Source organism: Saccostrea echinata, unplaced genomic scaffold (assembly GCF_033153115.1).
Source record: "Saccostrea echinata isolate AGI-Se365-2 ecotype Australia unplaced genomic scaffold, CSIRO_AGI_Sech_v1 ptg000019l, whole genome shotgun sequence".
In the NCBI taxonomy this organism is placed as follows: Eukaryota; Metazoa; Mollusca; class Bivalvia; order Ostreida; family Ostreidae; genus Saccostrea; species Saccostrea echinata.
This window is the reverse complement of record NW_026889768.1, coordinates 2,718,247-2,731,764: the sequence shown is the minus strand read 5'-3', so window position 1 is coordinate 2,731,764 and position 13,518 is coordinate 2,718,247. Positions and strand designations below refer to the sequence as shown.

Here is a 13,518-nt window from a genome sequence, read left to right as displayed (position 1 = left end):
CTATATCTGATAGCTTTTTGATTGAAATTGCTTTGAAAAAATACATATATCTTCAATTTCTTTTTAAAAACGAGAGGTCCATTAAAAGTTCAATCTAGCCCCTTTATTTGCTCCATTGGACAAGGCTAACAAGATGGAGAAAGTTCATGACCGTCCAGTGATATTGCTTGAATGAACAACTTTAATTTTGCCGGAGGAACTGTGTAGGTTTCTACCAAGCATCTAAATACTTTTGTACATTGATTTAGAATAGATATATACATATTTATGTATTTACAATTATTATTGACTGAGCCTGTACCTCCAAGTATCTTTCACACTATAAGAACAAAGAGGTCATTGTTTATTCTTTAAGTATCTTGTTGTTGTTGTTGTTTTTTTTTTTTTTTTTTTTTTTTTTTTTTTTTTTTTTTTTTTTTTTTTTTTTAGTGTTTTATAAAATCTGTTTTGGGTAACACATTTGTTTTCTTTTTGTTATTGTTATTTTTTTGTGATAGGTTATATTCCCATATCTTGTTCTGGAGCACAGATGTTACTTCAATTTTTGCGGACAAAATTTGTTTACAAATAACAAGAAAAAAACTTGTCAAATTGATGCATTTTTGTTTCAAATTTACTTTTGAAAGCAAAACCAAAAACAAACAAACAACCCCCCCCCCCAAAAAAAAAAAGAAAAGAAAGAAAAAAACAGAAAAAATTTAAAGGTCATACCCCTGAGTCCCCTTCTGACCATTGCTATTAATAAAATTAAGATTTTTTTTCAATTCCTATTCCTATGAAAAAAAGTTTATCAATTAATATTAGTTATAACTAAGGACGCTTCTTAAACATTAATTTCCATTTCCAACTTCTGGAGCTCACTTTTTTTGCTTTGATGAGAGAGAAAACACACCTGAACCAGCAGAAATAGTTCAAACGATGAAGCAAGATCATCGGGATAATAAAACTAAGTATTTAAGATTAATTCCACACCAGGTGATTTGACACTCTATATGAAAGACCTACGTTGCATGTTTTCTGTCAAAGTTGACTGTGCTTTAAATTTCTCACCTTTCCCATAGTTTACCTTCAAGTACTCTATGTGCTGCCGTATTTGCTCCCTAGTACATACTTTTGCACGTGATCGGAAAGATCTTTTATTTTACATTTATTGGTTGTTATGTGGAAACTTTCCAAAATTTCAATTATCATGTAAATTCACGAATCATTCATTCAGAATCATACAGAATCAATTTTCAGTAATTAAATGCTTTGCAAATTAGCGTTGAAAAAAAACTTATTTGGAACAGGACCTTTTTTTTAAAAAAATAATCAAACCATGGTACAAGTATCTATTGTTTGAAAGCTCTCTCACATTGAAAGGTAACGATTTGCAAAAACATGAGCAGAAATTCTCTTAGAAAAATTATTAGATAGAAAAAAAATGATTTATTTAATCAATAAATCTGCAGGATTTAATTACGATTAAAATCAAATATGTAAAGCTGTAAAAAAATAATCAAATTAAAGATAAACAAATAAAAAATGACTTGAGGCTCTACAAATCTTTGGTAGATTACATGTATAAATAATATTTTTAATTGGAAATATCAATATGCCAGCTTTAAATCTTTTGTTAAGTAAGTCAAACTATTTATGTTTGATAAACTAGAGCATTTGTAATAAATCTTGGTGATAACCAAATTAGAAATTTTTGTTGTTCGCAGACTTCACAAATGAAGACAAAGAAGAACCACAATCCATTCCAGCCACTAAAAGAAACACTATCTGAGATTTCTGTGTAAACTGTGTGTCCACTGCTTTTACTTGATTTCTTCATATCATTCAAACAAATGCACAATTTCAAGAGTTTTCCTTTGATAGTCATGCCGATTTTTGTTGCTATTAAAATTTTTTCCGTTAATTTCTATTTCTTGAAAAAAAAAATATATATATATATAAAAGTGTAGTTATAAGGAAATCATTATGTAATTCATTATTCTATTTTCTGCGTACATTCATGTACATGTACTGAATAAAAACACAATCTTGGCTTTTTTTCTCTTTTGTTATTAAATCCGTATGTCTACTTTTCCTAAATTCAATGGAGTTGATAATTATTTCTCTATCGTTATACATTTAGCACCTCCAATGCACTTTTAATTTGGCTCGTTAAATATCTGAGTTAAAGAGTAAATAACTTTAAAATATTTACACATAAGATTAGATATTAATTATACATCAAAGCATTCCATTCACTTGAAGAACTGAATTATGATAAAAAGTATATTTCGTTAGGTTATGTTTCCTAAAATATTTGATAGAATACCACTATATTACATCTGCATAAAGTTTTTAGTGAAAAAGGTGAAGATAACGAACAGTGATCGATCTCAAAAAATCAACAAACAATACAAATCTGTGAAGAAGGCATAAAATACGGACCTCCTGAAATTCCAGAGGTGGGATCAGGTCGCTTAGAGGAGTAAGCATCTCCTGTTGATTAAATATAAAGATAATGAACAGCGATAAAGCTCAAAAGTCCACTGGAAAAAAAAACAAATTGAGAGCAGAGCAAACACAAACCTCTAAAAACAGTAGAGGTAAGATCAGGTGCCATGGAGGAGTAAGAGGAGTAAGCATCCCGCCTGGGGGTGGTCATGATTGGTTAAAAATCCGTAGGCAATTCAATATGAAAATAATGGCCTAACAAATTGTATGAAGAGCGTCAACATTCTGCTTAAGGATAGATTGTTTTTGCTAACAGGTCATGGCATAGACCATAGGATTTGTGAAATGTTAACTTTGCACGAAACTATTGTTATCCTTACAACACCTACTTATTTGTCAATAGCTTGCCTTGTTTTAGAAAGTGCTTGTACATATAACATGCTCTAACATGCCATCTGCAGATGATAATGGTATATACAGGGACGTCGACGATAGAAAAGCTGATGTAATTATTAAGTTTTGCTGTAAGTTTACCGTAAATGTCTTTTTCTAATAAAATATCCAAATATGAAACAGAAATGTCAGACTCTGAGGTGTCTTTTATTTCTAGTTCAAATGGATATACATGTTTATGTTAGAGATGTCTCTAAAAATGGTCTCCATTAAATTGAATGATAAAACCATTACAATCCAAAATACAAAAGAGTGCCATAAACTTATCCAGTTCCACTTGTGGATTATGAATAAAGAACAAGGTTTTGGGGTTTTACAAAAAAAAAAAAAAAAAAAAAAAAAAAAAAAAAAAAATCATGAAATTGAAATCTCTAAAATTCAATGTATGTCACAGTATTGTCATAAATTTTATAGGGATCTTAAACGAAAAATCTATTTCGGACACAAAACAATTTTTAAGAAAAAGTTTGTTAACTTTTGTTTGTCTAAAACATATGCTGCAGTTTTTAGACAATTTACTGGGAAGCTGTTTTTCTCTAACAGCCACATTTATCCCCTCTTCTCTTTTTCTTCATTTCCTTTTTATCTTCTCAATTTAGGAGAACAAATTATAATTAAGTACTCCTCTCCTTCTACTGAATACTCAATAAATTATAGAAAGCAAGACTATTAATTAAATACAGTCCAATTCAGACGTTCTTAATCTTTTGGAAAGTAATTACTGGTCCATGTGTTTTTGGTTCCTGAAGCATGACATGATTAGGAACATATTTACTTTTCGCCATAACTCATATATAATTATCTGACAACAGAACTTAAATATCTAGCCAGCAATTACGAAGACTATTATTATTATCATTTCATCAACTTGTTTCATCTTTTCTATATAAAGGTTAAACTATATTTGACGTAAATGTCTACTTTAAAAAAAATGATAATATTTCGAGAAGGAAATACATAAATGTAATAACGAAAACCAAAGTAAAAGATAATGCTAAATGCTAAACATGAATAGAAAAACGTTACATGAACTTTGTGTATAATAATAGAAAGAATCCTTAACTTTTCTCAAGCAAAGAATGGTGTTAATTGATAGTTTTCAAAAGCAATTACACGTATTAAACCGTGCTAGTCCATACAAAATCTTTCAGATCCCAAGGTATTCCGCAACTTTTCTTTATCCTTTCATGCATAAATTTAAGGCATGACAGAAAACTAAATAAAATTTCAAATACTGAATAAATTTTATCTTTTTTTTAGTTATAAATAAAGTAATCAAACTAAATGGTTGATCTATGATGATTAATTTCAGTACATTAGAGGGTCAAACGGCCCACGCTCTATGTCTTCGCTTAAATAGGACAAGTGCAACTGTTTGTGTAAATAATTCGGACAAAAAACTTACAGGAACCAGAAAAATGAAGTTTTTGATCCTCTTTATTGTGACTCTTTGTGTGGATTTCTGTTCCCCCAGAATATGCTGCTCCGCAGGTAAGATAATTTATTTATAGTAACACAAAAAATCAACATTAATCAATATTACAATTATTCTGAGGAAAATTGATTTTTCACACTTTAAAATAGACAATAAATTGACATTTATATAAAATGCTATAGGAAAACTGCAATTTAAAATCAAGATAACATTAAAAAAATGAACAACAGAAATTAGCATTTATATGGTGCTGTTTTGCTATTTGCATGTACATGCCCCAAACGCTTCTAAGTTCATTTTCCATAAGAGAAGTATTTAATATTTAAAGTGGAACTTTCAATCAAAAATGAATGTTTCGACAACACTGTTTTGGAAAAGTAAAATATTTTATTTTGTTCCTTGTAGCAGGACAATGTCGGATATGCAGATTTCCTACGTGAGTCCATTAAAAAAAAATCAAAGAATGTTTTACCCTTTGTAAAAACCATGTCTCAAAAAAGTATTCATATACCTTATCAATATACTCTCTAATATAACCAAGAAAAATAAATTCTGACGTTTCAAATTAAGGATTGGTATATCAAAAGTATTATAGGTAATATAAAAATGTGAACATTACTTTCATTGTTATTTTACGTTAATTTTTAAATTGTGATTTTATCTTTTTTCAGGGTAAATTTTAAACGTTCATTTCCTGTGTTATGGAATAGAAGACATAATTCTAAAGGTATGTTTCATTGTGAATTGAAAGATTATTTTTTTTAAATGCGTTTAATTTTAAAAATGACGTTCTTAATTACTAATAATTGACTGTTATTTATAAATAAAATGTAAAGCTAACGAACAGTGAACATTCTCAAAAGTCCATATAAACAATACATAAACAATACAGTTAATGAGCAGAGTCAACAACTGGAAATAATAATAAGGCATTTAGAATTCACCAGAGAGAGAGAGAGAGAGAGAGAGAGAGAGAGAGAGAGAGAGAGAGAGAGAGAGAGAGAGAAGAGAGAGAGAGAGAGAGAGAGAACAAAAAGCTAAAGCACGTAAACACGTAATACTTGTATCCAAAAGTAATACAACTAAATGACAGACTTGATTTTCTCACGTTAGATTGACATTATATTATATTATATTATATTATATTATATTATATTATATTATATTATATTATATTATATTATATTATATGTCATAAAATTATCATAGGGCTTTAATTTAGCGATCGTTTCTTCTTTCCTCAGTATAATTTTTTTTTTTCATTTGTCCCTAAGAAGGGGCAGGTCTTCAAAAAAATAAAATGAGAATTTTATTGATGGTGGTCATAATTTTTACAGCACATATATATATATATATATATATATATATATATATATATATATATATATATATATATATATATATATATATATATATTAGATTTTTGTTCAATAATTAAGTTATTTCAAAGAAATCCACATTTAAGGTAATAATCGTTATTTAAAGGCTCTAAAGGTTTACAAAATTGAGCGTATTAGAGCACAGAATCACAGATTTCAAACTCTATAGTTTGTTGTTAATGTAAAAATGTAAAAATGAAAATTGATATTAATGCATTCTTTCATACGTATTATTTGTTTTCTTACCAGTTTCAAGAAGCTGCGGGACAGTTCAAGAATGTATACGTAAGGATATTATAGCAAGGTAATTTGTTTCTTGTTATCATCATGTACTGCTTGATTTTTGATAATTTGTTTAAAAATACTTATGAATTAAATTTTCAATTATGAGCTCCTAGTAATTCCTTCAATTTGCTGCGAACATCTTTGGTTATTCACCTGAGTGCTTTACTTAATAGAAATTTGATAAAACATCAGATGCTTCGCTTACACCTCCAAAAGTTAGGACTCCAAAGGGAAGAGAATCTACAAACCAGAAGAACGTTAGTGAAACCAAAACCAGTGTAAGTAATCCTATCAGATTTGCCATAAATAAATGTGAAATCAATAATCGGGGGGGGGGGGGGGTGGGGTGGGGGGGGGGGATAATTTACGTTGTTTTCGTCGTTTGAAGTGAACTACGAATATATATCTTCCACATAAAAAATTAAGAAGACAATGTACAGTATCAGTACATTTCTTATACCACGAAATCAAATCCCCGCCAAACGACATTTTTTTTCCTGAAACCACATTTTGACCCTATGAAAATATGGGTTTTTACAGTAGAATTTTTTTTAGGGATATGGAATCAATTTTTTTCTTTAATAGTAATTCTGAAAGGGGTTGAATAAAAAAAATTCAGTCCGATAACTATACTAAAACCATAGAATGTAAAAGGTGAAGATAACGAATAGTGATCAATCTCATAAATCTAGGAAACAGAACAAATCATAAACAGGGCAAACACACGGACTCCTGGACACCGGTGCCTAGGAGGAGTAAGCATCCCCTGTCGACCGGGCACACCCGCCGTGAGACCTATGTATTCATAAGGTAGACCTAGTACACTGTAGTCAAATAAAGACAATAATCTAATACATGCTTTGAATCATTTCGGTCAAAATACGACCCAAGGATAGTCTGTATCTAAAAGAACGTCATAATAATGACCGTAGAATTTTCGAAAAATTGACTCTAAACGTGAATTGTTGAATCCTTGAAACATCAAATTATTTGTCAGAAGCTTGCCTCGGTTTAAACACTGATCATATTTATACTCCTGGGGGTCATGATTTAATCAAATCTGAATGTACACTACCTGCAGATGCTTCCCTCTAAATATGGCTTTGCTATTCCTGGAGAAAAGATTTTTAAACATTTTTCTATGCTAAACGTTGATCCCCCGTTTCTGTCCCACCCTATACCCAGGGATTATGATTTTAACAAATTTCAATCTACTCTACCTGAGGATGATTCCATATAAATATGACTGATCAGGGCTTTGCTGTTCTTGAGAAGAAGATATTTCCAATATATTTTTTGTAAAACTTTGGTCCCCTATTGTGCCCCCATGCAACCCCTGGGGGTCATGAGTTGAACAATCTTGAAACTACACTATCCGAGGATACTTCTATATCAATATGACTAATAATGGCTTTGCTGTTCTTGAGAAGAAGATTTTTTAAAGATATTTCCTATATATTCCTATGTAAAACTTTGACACCCTGTTGTGGCCCCGCCCTACGCTCTGGGGTAATTTGTACAAACTTGGATCTACACTACCTGAGGATGCTTCTTTATAAATATGACTAATAACGGCTTTGCTGTTCTTGAGAAGAATATTTTAAAATATTTTCCCTATATATTCCTTTGTAGAACTTTGACCTTCTGTTGTGGCCCTGCCCCACCCCCGGGGCTCATGATTTGTACAAATTTGAATCTACACTACCCGAGGATGCTTCTTCATTAAATGACTAATAATTGCTTGGCTGTTCTTAAAAAGAAGATTTTTAAAAGACATTTCCTATATATTCCTATTTAAATATCTGATCCCCTTTTGCGGCCCCTCCCTACCCCGATGGGTCATGATATGTAAAAAAAATTGAATCTACAGTTTGTAAAGAAGCTCTCGCGTAAGTTTTATTTTTTCTGGCCCAGTGGTTCTTGAGAAGAAGGATTTTAAATGATGCCTCAAAATTTTCACGAATGAATAATTATTTCCCCTTGTAAGAGGGTGTGGCACTTTCTGTGAACAAACTTGAATCCCCTTTACCCAAGAATGCTTTGTGGCAAGTTTGGTTGAAATTGGCCAAGTGGTTCTGGAGAAGAAGATGAAATTTTAAAAATTTTACGACGACAACGGCAACGACAGACAACGGACAAATTTTGATCAAAAAAGCTCACTTGAGCCTTCGGCTCAGGTGAGCTATTAAAAACAGGTCGGCTTATAAAGGAGCACAATTAGTGCTCATTGCAATATTGCAACATATTGTTTGAAGACCTGATCTCCAAAGACTAGATAGATATTATCAATAAGAATTCCAGCATCTTTCTAATATCAAATTAAGAGTGTTTTTATATATAGAATCAGAATGTTTTAACAAAGTAATTTTGTAGATGACCTAATAGACATGAGATATGGTTTATTCATGTTATTAGATTTTATAAAGCTTTATATATCATAACATTTCTACTTTTTTTTACGTTGCTACAAAAATGCAAAGATGTCTCTTAATTTTTAAATCATTAAAATCCATAAGATTTTTAATATTGCATTTGATCCAATCTGTAATACGTTTTTTATTACATATTCCATACACAGTAAACACGCTTATAGAGAACACGCTTATAATGAATTAGAGCTTACAGTGAAGTGATTTTTATTCCCGGTGGCTTTAAAATATATTGTGAACTTAAGGGAAATAACGAATTACGTTATAACGAAGCAAATTAAACTGCCCCTAGCACTTTATAAGCGTGGTTATAGCGTGTTTTACTGTACATTGAAACATAATAAGTATTTACAAACAAAACATCAGATATATTGACTAAGAAAACCCTAGAACATTATACACAGCATATCAGCATACGTGTTCCAAAAACTTATATTGAAAAGTAAAATTTTCGTAAACTTACAAGTGGCTCTATCATGCCTAATCGAGTTTTCGTCTTGTGTGAAACTAAAGATAACCATGAAATTGCTTTCCCTATATATATAGAACTACTTGAATTATTGAAAAATATCTGGTCATGATCAAAAATTGCCACCAGACTGCTATAATTATGAAGACCTGACTCCACTCTTGAATGTTGAAAATTTCTGTCCAGAATAGTATATGTATATTTTTTTTGTCATAGATTCCAAAAAGTCGACAATCATATTATGGAAATTAATGATACTTCACTCCTTTGAAGAAAAAAGTATAACAAATGGAAATTTAAAAAAAAAAAGTAAAATAGGAAGGTTCGTATCATATTATTATGTAAAAACTGAAATTTACATTGGGAATTTCAAAAGACAATGAATTGATAAATATATTATTGTAAAAAAAACAAATTCGTCACTTGTGAACATCATAAATATAAGTCATATTTTCTTTTTTTGAGCACTGTTCTTTTTCAGAAAAGACTTAGTAATGTAACAATTGATCGTGTCCAAGGGATATTAATATGCCAATCGTTGTGGCTGTAATACCTTACTGTTAATACATATAATTCTACAATTTACATTTTACAGTTTTTGTTGCCCTATTCACTGTGTTGTTTACAGAATTTACGAGATTGATCATTGTTTACAGAATTTACGAGATTGATCAATGTTTCCTATTTTCGCTTTTTCATTCATGTCCTTTATTTACAGCACACAGAAGCCGTTTGTTATAACTAAACTAGCAGGAGCAACCCCTCATCAAATGCCACAAGGAAAATGAACTGATACCTAGTGTGCCTGTTTTGTGATGATATAATAAATACGTAGTGGTATAGGATGGGACAACCGATATGTTTTATTTACCTATATACTCTGATAGCCCTATATTATGTATCAAAGAGGGTGAAGAAAATAATTTAAAAAGAAACCTATCAATTTTCACCTAATTTACATGTCCCTTTCTTCGGAACTTGTGAAATTTTATCATCAAATAATGTAGTAAATTCTTATTCATTTGTTTTTAATTTTGCAATCCCATAAACATGTTAACCAAAGACAAGATAAAAGATACATTGTATTTTGATTGAATTGAAGAATTTAATAGAAATGTTCTAGTTATTTGAACAGTTGAGTTTACGAATGCGATCTTTATCGAATGAAATTAATTTCCTATTCGTTTTTAATAAGTTCCCCTGCTATGGTATAACATACAGAGCAGCATAACAAAGTGCAAAAAGCGATCAGGATGAAAAGTATTATAAATTTCATTATGTACGATTTCTTATAGATTATTGTCATTAAAAACATTATTCCCATTTTTATTCATGAAAAAAAAACTACCTAATGTATCCCATGTGAGAGAGAGTGTGTAATGCGAAGGCTCTTTGACTAGGTGATTGATAATCTGTATAATTAACATAAATGAACATAAACAATTCATGACTTGTCCTACTTATTACGTGTGCAATGTATATCTACAACATTTGAAATTTTATTTTATCATCCTATTATGTTTATTATAATGTTACTTCTTACATTTTTTTTTCATAATTAGAGATTAATTACTTTAAAAGTATTAGAAGCATCAAGCTATTTTTCATCCAAGAATTATTTTAATGCATGATCAAGCATTAAAGAGTAAGTGATACTAATTAATCACATCATTATTTGATTGGTAATGTGCTAGCTTTCTGTACAGAAAGTGATGAGCTATCAGGAATTAAGACTTTAAAAATAAGAAGTTAACATTCCTTCCTTTATTATTTGGTGTTTGCAAGTTTAAGTCATGAGTCTTTCTTAACACAAACGTTATAGTACCTAGATATTGAACATTCAAAACAAAATCCTCTTTAAGTATTCTTGCTCTTCTTCTTTCAACTACAGTCCCGCCGGACATGACATTACCGATGTTGAAAAATGACGACCTAAAACAATAATCTTAAAGCAATATGAGCTGCAACTTTGATGTCGGAAATTTTTGTTGCGATATTGCCATTAACTTTTTTAATGACATAAAAAAGAACGTTTTTAAACTTCTGTCGTTCATATTTGCGAAAAAAGAACTATTCATAAACTTTGATTGAAGGGAAATTACATTATTGTCGTCCTGTACCAAAATTGATTTCTTATATAATGCTATATACTTAAAAAAAAATTACTACTTTATTTTAGTCTAATTGATCATAAAGGATTAATTTACATACAGATTTACCATAACAGCACATTTTAACAGCAAAATAAAATTCTCAAAAATGCAGTTTATATTGCTTAAAAAGGTCCTAAATACCGGATCGAGCCCGATCTTTGAATTGGCAACAGAACTTTATTTCTATTATGAAGTCTGTCGAAGATTATGTCAGATTGGGCTAAATATGAATGAGAAGACCTGAACACTTTGTTAGAATGGATTAGTTGTTTTAGAAATATATTAAAGAATCAGAAAGATAAAAGACAATATGCGAACCATCTATAATTCCGTTTTCGCTAAATCGGAGTTGAAAAAAGAATTAGAAAGAACAATATGTTATGGTTCCAGCAGACATGGCCTGTATCAATATTGTCTCTGTTTGAAATGTCCATTTATGTAACTGTCTGGAAATCTAGCTTATACTGACAGTTCACTTTCTAAGGACAAAATTCTTCAAAATCACATTTCAGTCTTTAATACTTTTAACATTCCAGTCAACCAAGGTGAGTTCGATCTACCATACCTATACTTCATTCCTTAACGTCATAAAAATCCTTTCAAACAAAGATATATTGCATGGTCCAACAATGGCTCTACCAACCCCCTATCTTTATTCCTCACAAAAATTTTTAATGCTGTGTAGGAGAAGTTTCAGACGTACTGTGCTACAGAATATTCTAGAAGTGGTGTAAATCAGATGTGGATTTTCAAAGATTTTTCAAAGAACATTTAGATATTTAAAATAACCAAACTATTCAAAGTATATAAAATATACATATGACTTTTCAACACTTTATACAACCATTTTTGATGATAAATAAAAAAAAAACTAGGCTTCTTAATTTGATGTCATAGACAACGGCTTCTTCAATAAAAATTGATACTCGGAAAGTTTCATATCTCCTGATTGGTCATCAACAAAATTACTTTGTTTAAAATCACTCTAATTCTTCATATATGTATCCTGAAGTTTATATTGAAAGGACGCTGGAGCTCCTCATTGACAGCATTTATGTAGTCTTTTGAGACCAGGTCTTCCAACAAACTGTTGGAATTCTGATTGAGACTAACTGTGCTCCTTTATTAGCCAACCAGTTTTTATATTCCTATGAAGCAGAATTTATTCAAAAACTTCTAGATGAGAAAAACATAGGTAGTGAACTGTTCCTTCGCCAAGCACCCGGCACTCGAAGTGTAAATTAAGGGTCTTTCTGATAATACCTTAAAAACCGAAGACACGACAGGCGTTGGAACGATAAAGAACCCTCACTACTCAATGACCCTGAGCCGTAGGTTTCAATTTAAAGCCCTTCACTGTTATATGGTTACGTCTCAATATGAGTGAAAATTCACGAATGTGATGGGACGTAAAACAACATACAATCAATCAATCTTCATGAGAAGAAGAAAACACTTCCTGTGGCCTTTAACTCGACATTCAGATATACTGAGAACGTTTTGTCAATTCATAATAGTTAATTCCATTCATGTGTCGACTAGATGTATTCCAAATGAACTCGAAATAAAAGGTACTACAGAGTCTGTCTTATCTGTTTCATACAAGGATATTTTACCGACTATAGACGATATGGGCAAACTAACAATTAAATTGCATGATAAACGAGATGATTTCAGGTTTTCCATCGTCAACTTTCTTTATTCATGTAATAATGTTCCGCTATCACCTGCATGTGGGGCTTACAACTCCCATTTTATTTAATATTCAAGAGCATGCTCTGAGTACAATAATTTAAACTGAGGCAGGCTACTGACAGATTAGTTGATGTTACACGGAATTCAACAACCTCGTTTAAAGAGGCTGGGGGGTTGTGGCCATTTTTAGACTATATTGATCTCCTTTAGAAGAAGAGCTCCATATGAAGATATAGAAAATGATCAACTTTTAAAACTAAAATTTTTGAAATTTTTCTTTGCCAAATGATAGTTGACAGCTTAAGATATCATATCTAAAAAATTAAGTTAAATCTGGTGGTTAATTTGTGGTTAATTTGTTGACCCCCCAGCCTCCTTAAAGTCAATATTTCGTACATTCTTGTTCGTTATAATGATCTTGTTAGCAAATATAACCTATCACTGGGTTTTAATTTGGCTCAGGTTTTAAATCTCAGTTGTTAGGCCTTTGTTTTTATACTAAATTTTTCTATGGAATATTCCATCTACCTGATCAATACTTGGGGCTCACGGCAGGTGTGACCGGTCGAAATGTATTGCTTACTCTTCCTTGGCAGCTGGTCCTTCTTCTGGAATTCCGGGCTAGGGGAGGGCCGGGTTTAACAGATTTGGATTGTTTGTAGATTTTTTAGGATCGATCACTGTTCGTTATCTTCATTTTTTCATATTGAGTCCCTGGGAACCAAATTGAAAGCATTACTGAGTGCACTGGATTGAGATATAGCAGAGGTCAAAGGTTGGCAATTCATAT

General features: G+C 30.9%; 2 long non-coding RNA genes across 2 annotated transcripts; both read left to right on the top strand.

The window, feature by feature from the left end:
* Positions 1-4,290: 4,290 nt before the first annotated feature.
* LOC133189748 (uncharacterized) lies at positions 4,291-5,025 on the top strand. The gene is made up of 3 exons (XR_009721517.1): positions 4,291-4,374; positions 4,724-4,754; positions 4,990-5,025. It is a non-coding gene; the product is annotated as an uncharacterized LOC133189748 (long non-coding RNA).
* A 919-nt stretch (positions 5,026-5,944) lies between these two features.
* On the top strand, positions 5,945-9,725 carry LOC133189747 (uncharacterized). Its single transcript, XR_009721516.1, has 3 exons — positions 5,945-6,001; positions 6,156-6,260; positions 9,599-9,725. It is a non-coding gene; the product is annotated as an uncharacterized LOC133189747 (long non-coding RNA).
* The last annotated feature ends 3,793 nt before the right edge of the window (positions 9,726-13,518 follow it).